This window comes from Symphalangus syndactylus, chromosome 6 (genome assembly GCF_028878055.3).
Source record: "Symphalangus syndactylus isolate Jambi chromosome 6, NHGRI_mSymSyn1-v2.1_pri, whole genome shotgun sequence".
NCBI classification, from domain to species: Eukaryota; Metazoa; Chordata; class Mammalia; order Primates; family Hylobatidae; genus Symphalangus; species Symphalangus syndactylus.
In genome coordinates this window covers 120,701,053-120,719,876 of record NC_072428.2, presented here as the reverse complement: position 1 = coordinate 120,719,876, position 18,824 = coordinate 120,701,053, and the positions used below count along the sequence as shown (strand labels likewise).

Genomic DNA, 18,824 nt, shown 5'->3' with positions numbered 1-18,824 from the left:
ACTCCAACCTGGGTGACAGAGCGAGACTCTGTCTCAAAAAAGAAAAAAAAAAAAAAAACCATTTGGGAAGTCTTACTCACCATAACACACCAAGAAGCAGTATTGTCCAACAGAACCTTCTGGAGTGATGGAAATATCTTATATCTGCACTACCCAATGCAGTAGCCTCCAGGCATATGTCACTACTGAGCACTCAAAACATTGCTAGTGCAACTGAGCAACTGGCTTTCACGTTTTACTTAATTTTAATTAGAATTTAAATGGCCACATGTGGCTGGTGGCTGCCATATTGAACAGCACAGCCATCAGGTCTTCCTAACACACTGATTGATGTGTCTCCCAACGTAGTTTGAGGAAGGAGTGCTACGAATAAATGAGCGCACAATCCTCTTGCTACTGAATGCTCCACATTTGAATTATTAGCAATCTAAAGGGTTGGCTGGAGCCAGTGAGAATGAAGACACCTCCTTTTTTTTAGGGTCTTTAGGAGACCCTAAAAGCCTGGTGGAGGAGCTTAGCCACCAGCATTACCTGATCTGGTAAGCAGTGAATTAGAATGTCCTTTGCAGGAAACACTATCATTTGGGTGCATAATTAACCCCAGTCTGGTCGTCAGTTATAACCTTAGAAACAAGAGCTAAAACTTCCCACCTCTGGTCTGTTTCCAAATGTGGGACTGTTGTTTTTAAGTACTTCAATTTTTAGTAGATTTAGATGAAAATCCCTCCAGCTGTAAGGGAGCTTTATAGATAGGAAAAAATAACATTTGTCATATTTGCCTTGGGAGATTTGGGCTCAGCCACGGACTCAGGAGCTCTGGGCAACACCTCTGCGTCCCTCCCCTCACCTGTTCCATCTGTACAGCTGAGAAAGAAAGGCTTTCTCAGGGTTTCTTTAAGGAAAAAGATTAGAACCATTATAAAGCATTTTAACAAACGCAAAGTACTCTTCTATATAAATTATAACATGTTTTTGCTTACTTGATTTCTTCTTTTGAGGGGAAATGAAGCATTGCTTTTGGGTATAATATGGAAGAAGTTTAATAGCACAATTACAGCTGAGTCTTCAAAATAGAGTAAGAGGCTGCGACCGCCCGTGTGTCCAACTGAGCGCATGTGCGCCAGCGGGGCCAAGCAGAGGGAGCACCCGGCTCTTGCAGGGGAAATGGAGGGAGAGCCCTGGGTTAGGGATAGGGAAAGCTGTGGGGCACATTATCCCCTGGGAGGAGAAAGCACAAAACCAGAGGCTCTGAGGGACAAAGAGGAAGGAGGGCAGAGCAATCCAACAGCCATGGAGGCTGAAGAGACGATGGAGAATGCCTACAGGAGTTCCGTGAATGTCATAACATGATCCTCGACCAACTGAATGAACAGTGAGGGCAGGACTGCTTTACTGACATCACCCTGATTGTCGATGAACACCATTTGAAGGCTCACGAGGCTGTTTTGGCTGCTTGGAGTAAGTTCCACAAATTCTTTTTTTTTTTTTTTTTTTTTGAGATGGAGTCACATTTTGTCACCCAGGCTGGAGTGCAGTGACCAGATCCTGGCTCACTGCAACCTCCACCTCCCGGGTTCAAGCGATTCTCCTGCCTCCGCCTCCCAAGTAGCTGGGACTACAGGCACCCATCACCACACCCGGCTAATTTTTGTATTTTTAGTGGAGACAGGGATTTGCCAAGTTGGCGAGGCTGGTCCTGAACTCCTGATCTCAGGTGATCCGCCCACCTCCGCCACCCAAAGTGCTTACAGAGATTACTGTAATCCTTCCCAAAGGGATTACAGGGGTAAGCCACCGGGCCCGGCCGCCTTCTACAAATTCCTTCTGGAGTTTACCCAAGAACCTTTGGTGGAGATAGAAGGTATTAGTAAAATGGCCTTTTGCCATTTAATTGAGTTCACATGTACAACAAAATTAATGATACAAGGAGAAGCAGCCAGGGATGTATGGAAAGCAGCAGAATGTCTACAAATGCTAGAAGCCATCAAAGCCCTTGAAGTTAGGAACAAAGAAAACTCAACTTCAGGCCAGGTGCAGTGGCTCACGCCTGTAATCCCAGCACTTTGGGAGGCCGAGGCAGGCGTATCACCTGAGGTCAGGAGTTCAAGACCGGCCTGGCCAACATGGCAAAACCCTGTCTCTACTAAAAAATACAAAATTTAGCTGGGCGTGGGGCACCTGTAGTCCCAGCTACTCAGGAGGCTGAGGCAGGAGAATTGCTTGAATGCAGGAGGCGGAGGTTGCAGTGAGCCAAGATCGCACCACTGCACTCCAGTCTGGTCAGCAAAGCAAGACTCCATCTCAAAACAAAACAAAACAAAACAAAACAAAACAAAACAAAACTCAACTTCATTAAAGGAAAATACCACAGGAAAAAGTGAGGCCAAAAAAGGTAAGAGTGCAGAAACTTCACGCTATCGCTGAGTCACTGCCATCTGCAGAGTCAGACCCTGTTGAAACTGAGGAAGAGATTGCCGAAGACACGACTGAAGCAGAAGATAAAGGCACGGAGGAAACATTAGAGGAAGGGCTTCTGCCCAGCAGTCCATAAAGTACATACAGAGCACAGGTTCCTCTGATGATTCTGCTCCAGCACTGTTGCCAGATATCACCAGCAAGTACTCATACGAGTCGGGCAGGGAAATGCTGGGTAGAGAAAGGCGGGGTCCCTGGTAAGGGCTCCCCCCTCAGGCCTGTGCTCACGGGCCTAAGTGAGGACAGGCACTCCTGTTTTTGCACCCAAATGTTGCATTTTCCAAGACCACCCTGGCCCACCACACCCCCATCCTGGGCCTATAAAAACCCCCAGACCCTAGCAGGCATAGACACAAGCAGTGGGATGTCGAGAGACACACAGCAGCAGAAGGGCACGCAGGCGGCTAGGCATCGAGAGGAGCAGGGGAGTGGAAGAGCACAGGAACAGGCACCTGCAAACGCCGGCAGGCCATCAACCAGCAGAACAATGCGGATGCCCAGGGGAATTTGGCAGGGGCGGTAGGAGGACAGTCTGGCCGCTGAACAGCCCGACTCCAAGGGAAAACTCCCTTCCCATTCTATTCCTCTTTCGGTTCCCCATCCATCTGCTGACAGCTACTTCCACCATTCAATAAAACCCTGCACTCATTCCCCAAGCCCGCATGTGATCCGATTTTTCCAGTACACTAGGGCAAGAACCCTGGGATACAGAAAGCCCTCTGTCCTTGTGATAAGGCAGAGGGTCTAAGTGAGCTGGTTGACACAAGCCGCCTACAGACGGCAAAATTAAAAGAGCACCTGTAACACACGCCCACTGGAGCTTCAGGAGCTGGAAACATTTCCCCCAAGACACTGCCGTGGGGTTGGAGCTCACGACCACAACCTGCCCCACTAGGTTTGAGCAGCAGCACCAAAGAAGCTAGCCACGCCCCCAACACACCCTGTGAGGGGGATAAGGGAGCTTTTCCTGTTTCAGTACCACCAAGGTGACAGAAAAGGGCAGATTAAAGAAGAAGACAGCTGTGCATCTGACCCCACAAGCAAACAGGAACACATGAAATCACACTTCACTGAGTTTCAACTGTGAAATATGCAACAAAAGGTATCTTCAGGAGAGCACATGGAAACAGCACCTGAATTGTTACCACCTTGAGGAACGTGGAGGCAGTAAGAAGCAAAGAACTGAGGAACAATTCATGTATGTCAGTACTGTGAGAAACAGCGTGACCATTTTGGACATTGTAAAGAACATCTTCGAAAACATACAGGTGAAAAACCTTTTGAATATCCAAATTGTCATGAACAATTTGCTAGAAATAGCCCCCTCAAATGTCACCTCACTGCATGCCAAATGAATAGGGACAAAAAAAGGAAGAAAGAAGCTCACAAATGCCAGGTCTGCAACAGTGTGCTTAACAGCTGGGACCAGTTCAAAGATCACTTGGTAATACATACTAGAGATAAACCCAACCATACTTTACGTGACTTGTGGTTTATGCAAGGAAATGAATTAAGGAGGCATCTCAGTGATACAACGTATCAAAGCATCTAGTAACGGAAGAAGTTCTTTCAGTAGAAACACGTGTACAAGCTGAACCTGTGACATCAATGATATTATAGAACAAGCTGGGAAGGTGCATGTGCTCCCACTGTTTCAGGTCCAGGTGGATTCAGCACAAGTGTTCGTGGAACACATCCACCCAGAACCACGCCAGGACAGCCAGGTGCCCGACACACAGGAGTGAGCTTCCAGAGCAGGTCCAAGTGAGTTGTCTAGCAGTGGGTTGAATTCGGCCTGAAGAAGGTACTGAAGCACATGGAGCGGAGCTGCATGTGGAATGGGTAAATCAGATACCAGCGGAAGTACAAAGTGAACTTCCAGAAGCAGGCTTTGTCCACATGACCCCAGAAATCATGACCCAAGAGGAGAGAGAGCCTAGCCAAGCAGATGCTGAGGCTGCCGGGGAAGATCACGAAGATGCTGAGGATGAGACCGTGCCGACAGCACATTCTGAAGCTGAAAAGGCAGAGGATGAGGAAAGAACAGCTATGCCAGTTTTAGAATGAAATTACACATGAATATATTTTTAAATATACTTGTTGGGTTTCTGAACTGATTATAGGCAGTATGACTGTCCTTAAGCTAACACACAAGTGGACCAAAGTTAAGCTATTTCCTCTTGTTTCTGTTTCTGTTGGAACAAGTCGATTCCCCTCCCCCAACTTACTGCCACAGCAGAGGGATCTTTCCCATAACTGAAGGGATCTTTTCCGTAACTTAAATGGATTATATTCTTATCATATAGTGGGGTACCAATGTATCTATGTTCATTGTGGTAAAAGTTCTCCGTTTTCTCTTTCCCAGGTCATGTTCTTCCTCAAATTTTTCCATATTGTGAAAGCAAACTTAAATCATTAGAATACAAGTTTACGTGTTCTAATGCATGGTAGAAAATCAAATATATAGGAAACACAAGGCTGCATGATGAAAAGCACATTATTACTGTGCAGCTGAATTTTGGCTTCTGGCTTTCTTTAGTCTGAACAAACGTTCTTGTCTAGCCCTGTAGTCACCAATGCCGTCTCTGCAACAGAAAGAGTGGTGGTGGGAAAATTTTTAGAATATTAAAACATGCACACACACACACGTACGTGCCTTTTCAAAACCAACTAAACTCCTATAAAGCATCTCTGGTTCTTTCAAAGTTTGTATTGTGAGGAGTAATGTAGACAATGCTATGATACTCTATATTTTTACTTATAATGACAACCACCAGTTCTTTTCACTTAAGTTAGGTTGAGAAATTTTATTTAGTGGCAGCTGAAGGGCAATTTTCAATTGGGAAAATTCACTTACATCTGTGGTAAACTTTATTTTGATGAAAAGTTGCACTAGTATTTTACCACCAGATGAAAAAAAAGATGAGCATTGTTTAAAAATTAATGTATTTAAAATGAAGTACAGAGAAAAACATGTCTATAATTATCAGGCTTTGTTTTGAATGGAATCTTTTCCCTCAATCCTTAATGTAAAGACCCTGTGCTATAACTTTTAAAGCCATACAAATAAGAGTGCTAAACTGTGGACTTAGAAGTAGGTGTATAAAACCACTCATCCACTGATAGATCCCCTTCTTCATGCTCTTTACTGTTAGGGGTTCATGCCTTTTCCCCCTTTACTATTCTTTTTGTGAGGTGTCGGGGGAAGGAGATGTGCTCAATTAAATGTCTTTAACAAGAAAAAAAAAGTAGGTGTATAAATATTTTTAATCAATATTACTTAGAAAATAAAATCTAACAGACACATTTTAAAAAATAGAGTAAGAAATTTCACAAGATGATCTCAAGGTAAGAAACATACTATTGGTTTCACATGTCAGCTTTTAAGAGATTTGTTACAGACTGAAAGGGGAGTGAGTGGCTGCAGAAGACACTGTGACCAGCTTTCAAATGATGATCGTGCCTTGAGTCATTTCTGAGAAATCGGTAAACAAATTCTTTCACTTTTACTGCTGGATTATGTTGCTCAAACTCATCTGCTTTGTACCCATTTGAAGGCTCCATCACACATTATTTTGGAAATGGTTATCCTGAGTCAGACTGAGTAATCCCAGTTAATGAGTTTGCTTTCCCTCTCATCTGGTTTTTACTCAATCCTCTATATCTAACCCATTTTTTTTTCTTTCCTCAGAGATGCCAGACCACATCATCCTAAACACTAATGAGCAAGAAGGAAATTTCCATGTTAGTGGAGGGACCCCACTAAGGTTAGGGTGCCGTACAATGTATTGTCCAAACCGAGACATGTTAGAGAATGAAAGGGGACTATTTTAATAATTATGCTGGGGCAGTAAGTATAAACTGAATACCCTAACTAAAGAAATAAACAAAAAACATATGTAAAGGTGGTCAACTTCATTAGTTATCAAAGCAAAAACAAAATGAGACCATCATACACCCATCAGATTGGCAAAAATTAAAAAGTACAACAGGCCGGGTGCAGTGGCTCACACCTGTAATCCCAGCATTTTGGGAGGCCAAGGCAGGCGAATCACGAGGTCAGGAGATCGAGACCATCCTGGCTAACCCGGTGAAAGCCTGTCTCTACTAAAAATACAAAAAAAAAAAAAAAAAAAAAAAAAATTAGCTGGGCGAGTTGGCAGGTGCCTGTAGTCCCAGCTACTGGGGAGGCTGAGGCAGGAGAATGGCGTGAACCCAGGAGGTGGAGCTTGCAGTGAGCCGAGATCGCGCCACTGCACTCCAGCCTGGGCGACAGAGCAAGACTCCGTCTCAAAAAAAAAAAAAAAAAAAAAGTACAACAATACCAAGCATTGGTAAAGATATGGAGCAGCTGGAACTCATAGTGTTGGCAGCGCATTTTAAATCACTTTTGAAAACAATTTCACATCATCTAGCAGAGATGAACAAGCATGCATCCTACGATTCAGCAACTTCACTCCCATGAGACAGGTACTAGGATATTTACAGAAGCATTGTTTCCAAAAGCCTAAAACTGAAAACAACACAAATATACCTTAACATTAAAATTGATACCTGTATTATTTATCAAAAATAATTGACTGATTACTTGATTGAGTGGGTCTCACTATATTGCCCAGGCTGGTCTTGAGCTCCTGGGCTCAAGCAATCCTCCCGCCTCAGCCTCCTGAGTAGCTGGGATTACAGGTGCATGCCAGGCAAAATGGATACATTAAAAAATAGCTACATTCATCAATATACATAAACCTTATAAGCACTGCATTCATTGAAAGAAACAAATTAAAATACTGCCTCTTATATAAGTCCAAAATAGCTCAAACTAAACAAAAATACATGCTTTGGTGGTAAAACTGGAACTAAAAGCATTGCTCTTATTAACCCCAAAGTTAGGATGGTGGTGAGCTCCTTGACAGAGGGAAGGGCACATTAAAGAGAGGCTTCTAAGACCTTGGAATTATTTTATTAACCTAGATGATGGTTACATAGAATTTATTATCTCTCAATATAGAAAAACATTGTATAAACAGAATGATATAAGAAGTGTGAAGGAGGGCCCGGAGCAGTGGTTCACGCCTGTAATCCCAACACTTTGGGAAGCCAAGGTGGACGGATTACTTGAGCCCAGGAGTTCAAGACCAGCCTGGCCACCATGGCAAAACCCTGTCTCTACAGAAAATACAAAAATTAGCTGGGTGTGGTGGCATGTGCCTGTAGTCCCAGCTTCTTGGGAGGCTGAAACACGAGAACTGCTTGAACCCAGGAGGTCCAAGCTGCAGTGAGCCGAGATCACGCCACTGCACTCCAGTCTGGACAACAGAGCGAGACCTTTTCTCAAAAAAAAAAAATTTGTTTTAAGTGTAAAATGTGTGATAGCCATTAGAGTTATCTTCTGGCATCTATATGATTATTTCTTGTGGCTCTCTGTGGCTGGGTAGGGCCATGTAACTAGTCTGGCCAATAACTTGTGATCAGAGGTGATGCGTGTTAGCTGGGCACAGTGGTTCATGCCTATAATCCCAGCATTTTGGGAGGTCAAGGCAGGTGGATCATTTGAGGCTAAGAGGTGGAGATCAGTCTGGCCAACAAGGTGAAACCCCCTCTCTACTAAAAATACAAAAATTAGCTAGGTGTGGTGGCAGGAGCCAATAATCCCAGTTACACAGGAGGCTGAGGCAGGAGAATCGCTTGAGCCCAGGAGGAGGTTGCAGTGAGCCGAGATCGCACCACTGCACTCCAGCCTGGGTGACAAAGCAAAAAAAAAAAAAAGAAAAAGAAAGAAAAAAAAGAAAGAACTGATGCATGTCATTTCCAGGCCAAGCATTCAGTTGCCTTTGCAGCGCCCTCCAGAGCCTTCTTTTCCCCAGACATGGTGACTGGCATTATTCCAGATAGCAGCTGCTCCCTCAGCCCATAGTGAGGACAGCATGGATTGGGGTCCTCAGCCAACCTGCAACCTGCAATGTACAGTTAGCAAGAAGTAAACCTTTGTTGTTTTAAGCCACTGCAATCTGTTACCACAGCATTACCCTGCCTTTCCTGATAAGGAGAATGTCAGGAAGAGGTGGGTTCAGGGAAGGCAGGCAACATTTAAGATGAGACCTGGTTAATGAAAAAAAGGGTTAATCACGGAAAGAGTTGAAGAAAGAGTATTTCCTACAGAAGAAACTGCTGAATACTAAGACCCTGCAGTGGGAATGAATTTTGAGGAACAAAAAGAATGCCAGTGAAGAAAGTAGTAAGAAAAGAAGAGAAAATAAAAAATGTGATAAGAGAGGTTGGCAGGGACCACAGCAAGTACACAGTGCAGACTGTGGTGAAGAATTTGGAGTTTACTCCTAGGCAGCCATTGGTGGGTTCAGTTCGGAGGATGATGTGATACAGATCACATTTTAAAGTGGGGTAATTCTTACTGCCACATGGAGGATGTGTTGGGGAGGCCAAGCATGGAACCATGGAGCCCACTTAGAAAGCGGGTACTGGTGAGAGATGATGGTGTCTTGAACTTCAGTGGTAGCAGGCAAAAAATAAGTAAAATTTGGGAAATGTGTTTTGCAGGTGCATCTGGCAGAAGGCAATCGAGGGATCACAAGTGACCCTTATGTCTTTCAGTTGAGCAACTATTTGATGGGGCTGTTTACTGAAATGGGGGCAAATGAGAACAGGCTTGCAGAGAGAGAAGGGAGTTAATTTTTGCTGTCTTAGCTTTCATATCCATTTGACATCCACGTGCATATGTTAGATGAACTACTAGAGACAACCCCGTTTCTCAAGGGAATGCCCAGAGCTAAAAATGTCTACATTTGGGAGTCACTAGCATATAAGTGATATTTAAGGGACTAGATTAGATAATCCAGAGAGGGAATTAATTAATTAATTAATTTATTTATTTATTTTTCTTGAGATAGAGTTTCGCTCTGTCACCCAGGCTGGAGTGCAATGGCGTGATCTTGGCTCACTGCAACCGCCGCCTCCCAGGTTTAAACGATTCTCTTGCCTCAGCCTCCCAAGTGGCTGGGACTACAGGCATGCGCCACCATGCCCAGCTAATTTTTGTATTTTTAGTAGAGATGGGGTTTTGCCATGTTGGCCAGGCTGGTCTCAAACTCCTGACCTCAGGTGATCCACCCACCTCGGCCTCCCAAAGTGCTAGGATTACAGGCATGAGCCACAACACCCAGTCTAGACAGGGAATTTAAATAGAAAAAAAGATGTGGAAATAGATGAAAAGACAAACGTGTGGTCACTAGAGCCCAAGGAAAAACATTCTGAGTGCTTTTGAGAGGTCGAGTGAGACGTGAGTACTGACAGTATTTTCACATGGAGGCTATCGGTAGCTTTGACAAGAAATGCTTTAATGGAGTTAGGGAGGGGAAAGCCAGATCAAGGAAGTTGAAGAGAGAATAGAAGAGAATGAAGAAAGGAAAGAAAGAAAGAAAGAAAGAAAGAAAGGAAGGAAGGAAGGAAGGAAGGAAGGAAGGAAGGAAGGAAGGAAAGAAAGAAAGGAAGAATTTCCGTAAGTTTCACTCTGATAGGGAACAAAAAGTGAGATGGAGCCTGGGCAGAGTCCTGTGGGAAGGGCAGATTTTTCTTCTCTTAAGATGGGAGATACTAGGGTGTGTTTATTTGCTGATGCTGTTGAGTAGGCAGGAGTGAACTGAAGACAAAGGAGATTAATACGTTAATTCACAAGGGAAGAGATGGGTCTCATCCAGAGGAGACATCCTTCAACCAAGGATGGCAAATGCAGGCAGATGTTGGTCTTACTGAAGAAGCTACAAAGGATTGCTCTTTAATTGTCGCTATTTTTACTAAGTTATGAACAAAATAAATGGAATAATATTTGATGAATGTTAAATAAAAAAACTGAATAAAGACCTGAAACTGCATATGGAAAGGATTCCCATGAAGCAAATAATGGAAGGCCCTATGTATTTCTTGGTTAATATTAAATTTTAAGAGCAAAGAATAAATTCTATCAGCATGTAAATAGAAAATAAAGTTTACAAACAAAGGAAAAAGTCAGGCTGCATTTTGGTCCAGCCATGATGGAATAGTTTATATCAAGATTATAAATCTCCTACAGAAAACAACTGTAAAAGATATACCATATACATTAAAAAACTGTGTTAAATATTTGGAGAGCATGTAACTAAGACAGGATTTGAGGAACTGTGATACCTGAAACCAATGAGGCCAACCTCATGTTTACTGCCTTTTTCCTTGAAGGCACTTGCTATTTCACAGCAAAGCAAGGGAACAGGGGCCCAATAGAAATGGCAGATGGAATTTAGGAAATATTTGTTCATAATTCAAAAATGCTACAATTGTATAAGCACAAAATTAAAAAGAATCAACAGATGGACTATTAGAAATAACGAATTAGCAAGGACATGGGACACAAGATTTATATTAAAAAGTCAATAATATTTTTTACAGTGAGGCTCAAAGGACTTTGTTGAAGGCTACACTCTAAAATACTAAGGCACTAAATGCATATTTTAAATTTGCCCTTTAAGTTTTGGGGTGGTTGAGAAATTAAATAAAAAGTATTGCCAAATAACATGCAGAAGTTGTTTTTAAGCTTAAAAGCTCATATTTTAGCTACACCCACACAGATGATGTAGAAAACAGCTGAATTTCAGTGTATCTGAATGGTCCAGATTATGTTCCTTCAGAAAGAGATAGTTTTATGTACGATTGTTTTTCATATGAAGCATATAAACTACCACGTATTTACCACACAGACAATGTCCATCTTTATCTGTAATTCAAAACCATGTAACTCCTTTTATGCAACAGAATGCAGTGTGTGAGAAGTATGTCAAGAGTAAAAAAACAACCAGGAGCCAGGTGTGGTGGCTCACGCCTGTAATCCCAGCACTTTGGGAGGCTGAGGCGCATGGATCACGAGGTCAGGAAATCGAGACCATCCTGGATAACACAGCGAAACCCCGTCTCTACTAAAAATACAAAAAATGAGCTGGGCGTGGTGGCGGGCACCTGTAGTCCCAGCTACTCAGGAGGCTGAGGCAGGAGAATGGCGTAAACCCAGGAGGCGGAGCTTGGAGTGAGCTGAGATCGCGCCACTGCACTCCAGCCTGGATGAAAGAGCGAGACTCCTTCTCAAAAAAAAAAAAAAAAAAAAAAACTCGGCTGAGTGCGGTGGCTCACACCTGTAATCCCAGCACTTTGGGAGGCTGAGGCAGGCGGATCACCTGTGTTCAGGAGTTTGAGACCAGCCTGACCAAAATGGTGAAATCCCCTCTCTACTAAAAATACAAAAATTAGCCGGGTGTGGTAGCACACGCCTATAGTCCCAGCCACTCGGGAGGCTGAGGAAGGAGAATCGCTTGAATCCAGGAAGCGGAGATTGCAGTCAGCCGAGATTGCGCCACTGTACTCCAGCCTGGGCGACAGAGTGAGACTCTGTCTCAAAATAAATAAATTAATTAAATAAAATAAATTTAAAAATTTTAAGTCAATGCTATTTTTATACACTAACAACAACAACAAAATGAGACCACGGAATTTGTAAAAACCAGGTTGGCCTTACATTCTGTCACAATATGTGATGTCAGAAAATAAGAGAACATTGCCTAACAAGTTTTTTTCTTTAAAATTATACTATTTATTGGACAATGATATATAAACTCAGAGCATTTTATCAAGTTACTTCCTGCTCCCCCATGAATAGAATTAACTCTGGTTAATTTGGTCAGCCCAAATACAGTTTAACAAGTTTTGAGGGGAAATGTCTGTCATCTGTGTAAGGTTGTGCTGGTTTTCATGGTGAAATTATGGTGTTCCTTCAATGTGGCTATTTTCCAGTAAAAATTATGATGTTGTATTTCAGCTACCTGTAAGAAGAATCAAGATAAAGAATTGATGGATGATAAAAACACTTTGAAAAGACTGGTGGTAAGTATCAAATGATTCAAAAACAAGTAATTTTAAGATACCTTTAAGTGTACTTACAAAACATACCTTTTGGGCATGTGTACAAAATATAATTTTTAGAGTAACAAATGGACAAAAATAACAGGTAGGGCATAACAAAGTTGGAGAGTAGAAGATAATTTTATCAAATATAATTCTGTGTTTTGTTCATTAGGCGTTAATTATTGACTTGTTTATTTTTAGCTTTTTATTGAAATATAATATGCACATATGAAGCGTAGAGCTCATTGAATTTTCACAAAATGAATATGCGTACTTGAAAAAACCGCAGAGATCAAGAAACAAAAAACATGATTCATATCTGAGTGAAGATAAATATATTTTTGAAAATTAAAAGTGCCACTAGAACAAAATTAAAAAAAAAAACAAACTACCCCACCAAAACTGAACATTAATGAAACTGCAATTCTCTTCAGTCAACAGCAGAGGGTGCCCTTGAACTGTGAAATATAGTCAGCCAACTAAAATTTTTACCCTTGCCTGATATTGCTGGTCCAGGAAAAAGATGGCACATTTCCAGATGAATGGGAAAGGGCAGATAACATCCAAATGAAGACTCTGTATAAAGGGAATGTAAAATAAAAATCAAACACCTCAACTGATAAAAACTCCCTTTCACAAAATGAAGCAGAAAGAAACATGCACGCTACCAACCTGAATGTAATATTTTTTACCATTTGCAGATCTGAAAGAAACACCTAGAATCATATATTTTAAAACCCAGAACAGGAACAGACAAAAGAAAAAAAAAAACAGCAAACAAACAAAACCCCAGGAAGAAATAAAATAAGAGTCTTGCAGTAATAGTGGAAGAGCTTCTGTGGGCCAATTCTCTTGCAAATAATGACCATAATTCCACTCCAAATATAAAAACAAACTACTTGATGGCCCTGGAGAACAACCAAAAGGAAGCAGAAAGGGAGAGAGGATTGGCACTTGGCAGAAGATAAGAATAGCACTGTGTAAACTTTCCATGTTAATGGCTTTTAGCCTGAGGGCAGGCAGCCCACAGTTCTCCTCAAGGGAGTTTACTAAATCTCGGGTAGAGACCCACAGCCTTAGAAGCTTAAAGAATCAAAAGACGGTTTGAGGCAACCACAATGGATACAAAGATGGAGGTAGTTAGGTGTTGAATGGTGTCCCCCCAACATTCATATGCTGAAGTCCCAACCCCCAGCACCTCAGGATGTGACCTTACTTGGAAATAAGGTCACGCAGATATAGTTAGTTAAGATGAGACCATACTGGGCTACAGTGGTCCCTAATCCAATATGACTAATGTCCTTTGGGGAAACTTGGACACAGACATGCACACAGGGAGAATGACATGTGAAGACTGGAAAGTAACTGCAAGAACACATGTTCAAATGTTTCTAAACATCAAAACAAAAGGTTTAAAGAGCAACAAAAACAGACTACACAGAGAAAGAGACATATTAAGTAAAACAAAACACAGTAAATATAACATGAAAATAGCTATTGAACCAAACATGTCACTCATTTCAATACATGTAAATAGAAACTCATGTATTAAAAGGGAAAGATCTGCAGGTTGACCCACAAAGCAAAATCCAACTCTATGCTGCATTTAGGAGATATACCTAAATCAAAGTAATTCAGAATGGCTGGTAAAAGTCAAGAGATGTAAAAGTTTAGGGCAGACAAACAAAATAGTAAGAAAACAGAGACTGTGCTAATGATATCAGAAAATGTTGAATTTGGCGCCGGGCGTGGTGGCTCACGCCTGTAATCCCAGCACTTTGGGAAGCGAGGCGGGTGGATCACGAGGTCAGGAGATCGAGACCATCCTGGCTAACACGGTGAAACCCCGTCTCTACTAAAAATACAAAAAAAATTAGCCGCGCGCAGTGGTGGGTGCCTGTAGTCCCAGCTACTCGGGAGGCTGAGGCAGGAGAATGGCGTGAACCTGGGAGGTGGAGCCTGCAGTGAGCCGAGATCGTGCCACTACACTCCAGCCTGGGCGACACAGTGAGACTCCCTCTCAAAAAAAAAAAAGAAAGAAAGAAAAAGAAAATGTTGAATTTGGACAAAAAGTGAGACAACAAAATATTTGATAATGCCAAGAGCCACAATTCACAAAAACCACATATCAGTTATGAATATATATGACACAAATAACACAGCAACTACCTTTATAAATCAGAAAGTTAAGGATATACAGGGAGAATATACAAAACTACACCAAAATTAGGAGACCTACATTTCAGTCCAACATAAGACACAGGTCAAGTGGACAAAAAATAAGGTGCTTTTGCTTTTCTGCCTTACGGGCTTCTGAAATCCACTGAAACTTGCTATTATGGATTGAATGTCTGTGTCCCCCTAAGATTCATATGTTGAAGCCCTAACCCCCAATGCAATGGTATTTACAGATGGAACATTTCAGAAGTAATTAGGTTTAGATGAGGTCATGAGGGTGGAACTTTCATGATAGAATTAATGCTCTTATAAGAAGAGACACTAAAGAGGGCTTGCTTGCTCTCTCTTTGGAGTGTGAGGATACATTAGCTCTCAGCAGGCAAAAGAGTCAACAATTTTGTAGTTTATTTATAGAGATTATGTAGACTGAAGAACAGAGAGAAAAAGGAATGAAGAAAAATAAACAGAGCCTTGCGGAAATGTGAGACATCATTAATCACATCAACATATGCACGAGAAGGAGAGGAGAGAAATGAGGAGAAATAATGGCTGAAAACTTCCCAAGTTTGGTGAAAAACATTAATCAATACATCCGAGACACTCAGTAAACTTTAAGTAAAATAAACACAAATGTTGGAGACCTAGATTGACAGCAACAAGATGGAGGGATAGGGGTTTCCAGTACTTGTTCCCTCACAGAAACATCAATTTGTAGTAACCATCCATGCATAAAAATAACTTCACAACAGCTAGGAATTCAGATGAGGGATTAGAGTACCTGGGTGGAGCACAGATCTAAGAAAGGATACATTGAACAGGGCAGGACAGTTTTACATTACCCATGACACCCTTCCCCGAGCACAGGCAGTGCAGTCTAGAAAGAGATACCCTCGATGTGGAGGAAAAACAGGGAAATGAGCACCCATATTTGGTGCAGACCCTAGCACCAGGACCATCCCAGTGAGCCCTGGTGGCAGACCAGTCCCTACGGCCCCAGCTCCAGGCCTACCCTCATGATAGGCTGGAGCCCATGACCCTGCACTCCAGGTGAGCACTTTCCCTAGTGCCAAACCAACCCCCATGACCCCACACTCCAGATCAGCCTCACTGGATCCAGGCTTCAGATGCACTGTCTACCTGCTGACACCCACAGTCTCAGGCTCAAGGCCTACCTCAATGCCAGGCTGGACCCCAGTGGAACCAGGTCTCAAGCCAGCCTCTACACAGGCAACAGGCCTGCCCTTGCAGACCCAGGATCCAGGTCTGTACACATAGACCCTGGCTCCAGACCTCCTCCTGCAAACTCAGGCACCAGGCCTGCCCATGCAGATCTAATATTAGGTGTGCCTCAGTGGACTGAGGTACCAGGCTCACCCACCCACTGGCCCAGGCATCATGAAAGCTCTGCTAAGGGCTCCAGCAGCAAGCCCAATCACAGACCCCACTATATGACCTGCCCAGAATCTCTCAGTGGGCTGAATGTTAAAGTGCTTTACCTGCTGAAGCCAGTCTGTAAAGACTCAAAGAGATGCCTACTTCTTCAAATGTGTAAACACTAACTCAGGCCACAAGAATCACAAATAATCAGGGAAACACGACACCACCAAAGGGACAAAACTAAGCACCAGTAATGACCCTAAAGAAATGGAGTGCTACAATCAGAATAACTGGGGTATCCAATGGACACTAGGAAGGGTAGTGGGAAAGAGAGGGATAAGCAGGGAATGGTTTATAAATCATTATGGATACAAAAATACAGTTAAATGGAATAAGATATAGTGTTTGGTAGCACAGTAGAGTGACAATAGTTAACAATAATTTATTGTATGTTTCAAAATAACTAAAAGAGTAGAACTGGAATGTTCCTTAAACAAAGAAATGATAAATGCCTGAGGTGATGGATACCCCAATTATTCTGACTTAATCATTCTACATTGTATGCTTGTATCAAAATATCACATGTACCCCATAAATGTGTACAACTAGTATGTATACATAATAACTTAAGATAAAAAAAACTTAAATAATGACAGAAAACTCCCAAATCTGGAGAGGTATATGAACATCAAGATCCATGAAACTCAAAGAACCTCAAATAGGTTAAATATAAAGAAATCCTCACCAAGACAAATTATAGTCAAATTGTCAAGCGAAAAACAAAACTTGGAAAGCAACAGAAAACCAACTCATCACATACAAAGGAGCCACCATAAGATTAACAGCAGGCTTCTCAACAGAAGCCTTGCAGGCCAAGAGAGAGTGGGATAATATATTCAAAGTGCTAAAGGGGGGGAAAGCCCCTTCAACCAAAAAGACTATACCCAGCAAAGCTGTCCTTTACAAATGAAGGAGAGATTAAGATTTTGCCAGACAAACAAAAGCTTTGGTCGTTCATCAACCTAGACCTGCAGTATAAGAAATACTAAATGTAGCTCTTCAAGTTGAGATGAAAGGATGCTAAAATAACAACGTGAGAACATATGAAAGTATAAAACTCACTGTAAAAGTAAGAATATAGTCAAATTCAGAATACTGTAATACTGTAATGGTGGTATTTAAGTCACTTTTAACTCTAGTATATACATTTAGAAACAAAAGTATTACAAGTAACTATAGTTCCAATAATATATTAATGAATACATAATGAATACACAATATATAAAAGATGTAAACTGTGACATCAGTAACATAAAACGGGGGGAAGGAAATTTTAAAGTGTAGAGTTCTTGAATGTGGTTGAACTTAAGTCATTATCAGATTAAAATACACTGATACAACTATAAAATATCTTATATAAGCCTCAAAGGAACCACAGAGAAAATACCTGTAGTAGATACACAAAAGACAAAGACAAAGTAATTAAATCATATTTCATGCCACTACAAAAAATTATCAAATGATAAAGGAAGATAGTAAGAGAGAAAGAAAGGAATGAAGGAACTACAAAACAGCAAATAATTAATAAAACAGCAATAGTAAGTCCTTATCTATCAATGATTACTTTAAATATAAATGGACTCCAATCAAAAATATAATGGCTTCCTAGATTTAAACACAAAAGCAAAAGAGACCCAACAATATGCTGCCTACAAGAGACTCACTTTAGCTTTAAGGACACATACAGATTGAAAGTAAAGAAATGGAAAAACATATTCCATGCAAAGTGGTAACCAAATAAGAGCAGCAGTGGTGGTTATACCTATATCAGACAAGATAGATTTTAAGTCAAAAATTGTCACGCGAAACAAAGAAAGTCACTACATAGTGATAAACAGAAACATTCATCAAAAGGATATAATAATTATATTTGCACCCAACATTGGAACACCTAAATATATAAAACAAATATAAACAGAATTACAGGGAGAAATAGATAGCAATATATTAATAGTAGGGTACTTCAATGTCCCACATTCAACAATGGATAGATCATCCAGACAAAAAACCAATAATGAAACAGTATACTTGAATAACAAGTATAAACCAAATGGGCATGATAGACATATACAGAATATCTATTCAACGGCAGCAGAATACACATTCTTTTCAAGCTCACAAGGAACATACTCCAGGATAGATCATATTGTAGGCCACAAAACAAGTCTTCACAAATTTAGGAAGATTGAAATCATATCAAGCATCTTTTCCAACCACAATGATGTGAAGCTAGAAACCAATAATACGAGAAAAACGAAATTCTACAAATTATGTGGAAATTAAACAACACACTCTTAATGAGTCAAATAATAAATCAAAAAGGAAATTTTTTACATCTTGAAACAAATTAAAATGAAAATACAACATACTAAAATGTAGGGGATGTAACAAAAGCAATTTTAGTAAGAGTTTATAGTGATAGCACCTACATGAATAAAAAACATGTCAAATAAACAACCTAACTTTACAGTGCAAAGAACTAGAAAAAGAAGAGCAAACTAAGCCCACAGTTAGCAGAATGAAAGAAATAATAAAAATCAAAGGAGAAATAAATGAAATAGACACTAGAAAAATGATAAAAATATCAAAGAAATAGTTTAAAAAACAACATAAAAAATTGATAAACTTTAGCTAAATTAACCAAAAAAAAGAAAAATTCAAAGTTATAAATAAAAGAGAAGACATTACAATTGATACCACAGAAAAACAAAGGATCATAAGAGACGACTATAAACAATTAAATGTCAACAAATTGGACAACCTAGAAAAAAACAAACTACTATGAATATATAACC

General features: G+C 40.9%; 1 pseudogene; it reads left to right on the top strand.

Annotated features, from left to right (window-relative positions):
* The first annotated feature begins 1,290 nt into the window (after positions 1 to 1,290).
* Positions 1,291 to 4,542, top strand: LOC129484035 (zinc finger protein 131-like; annotated as a pseudogene).
* The last annotated feature ends 14,282 nt before the right edge of the window (positions 4,543 to 18,824 follow it).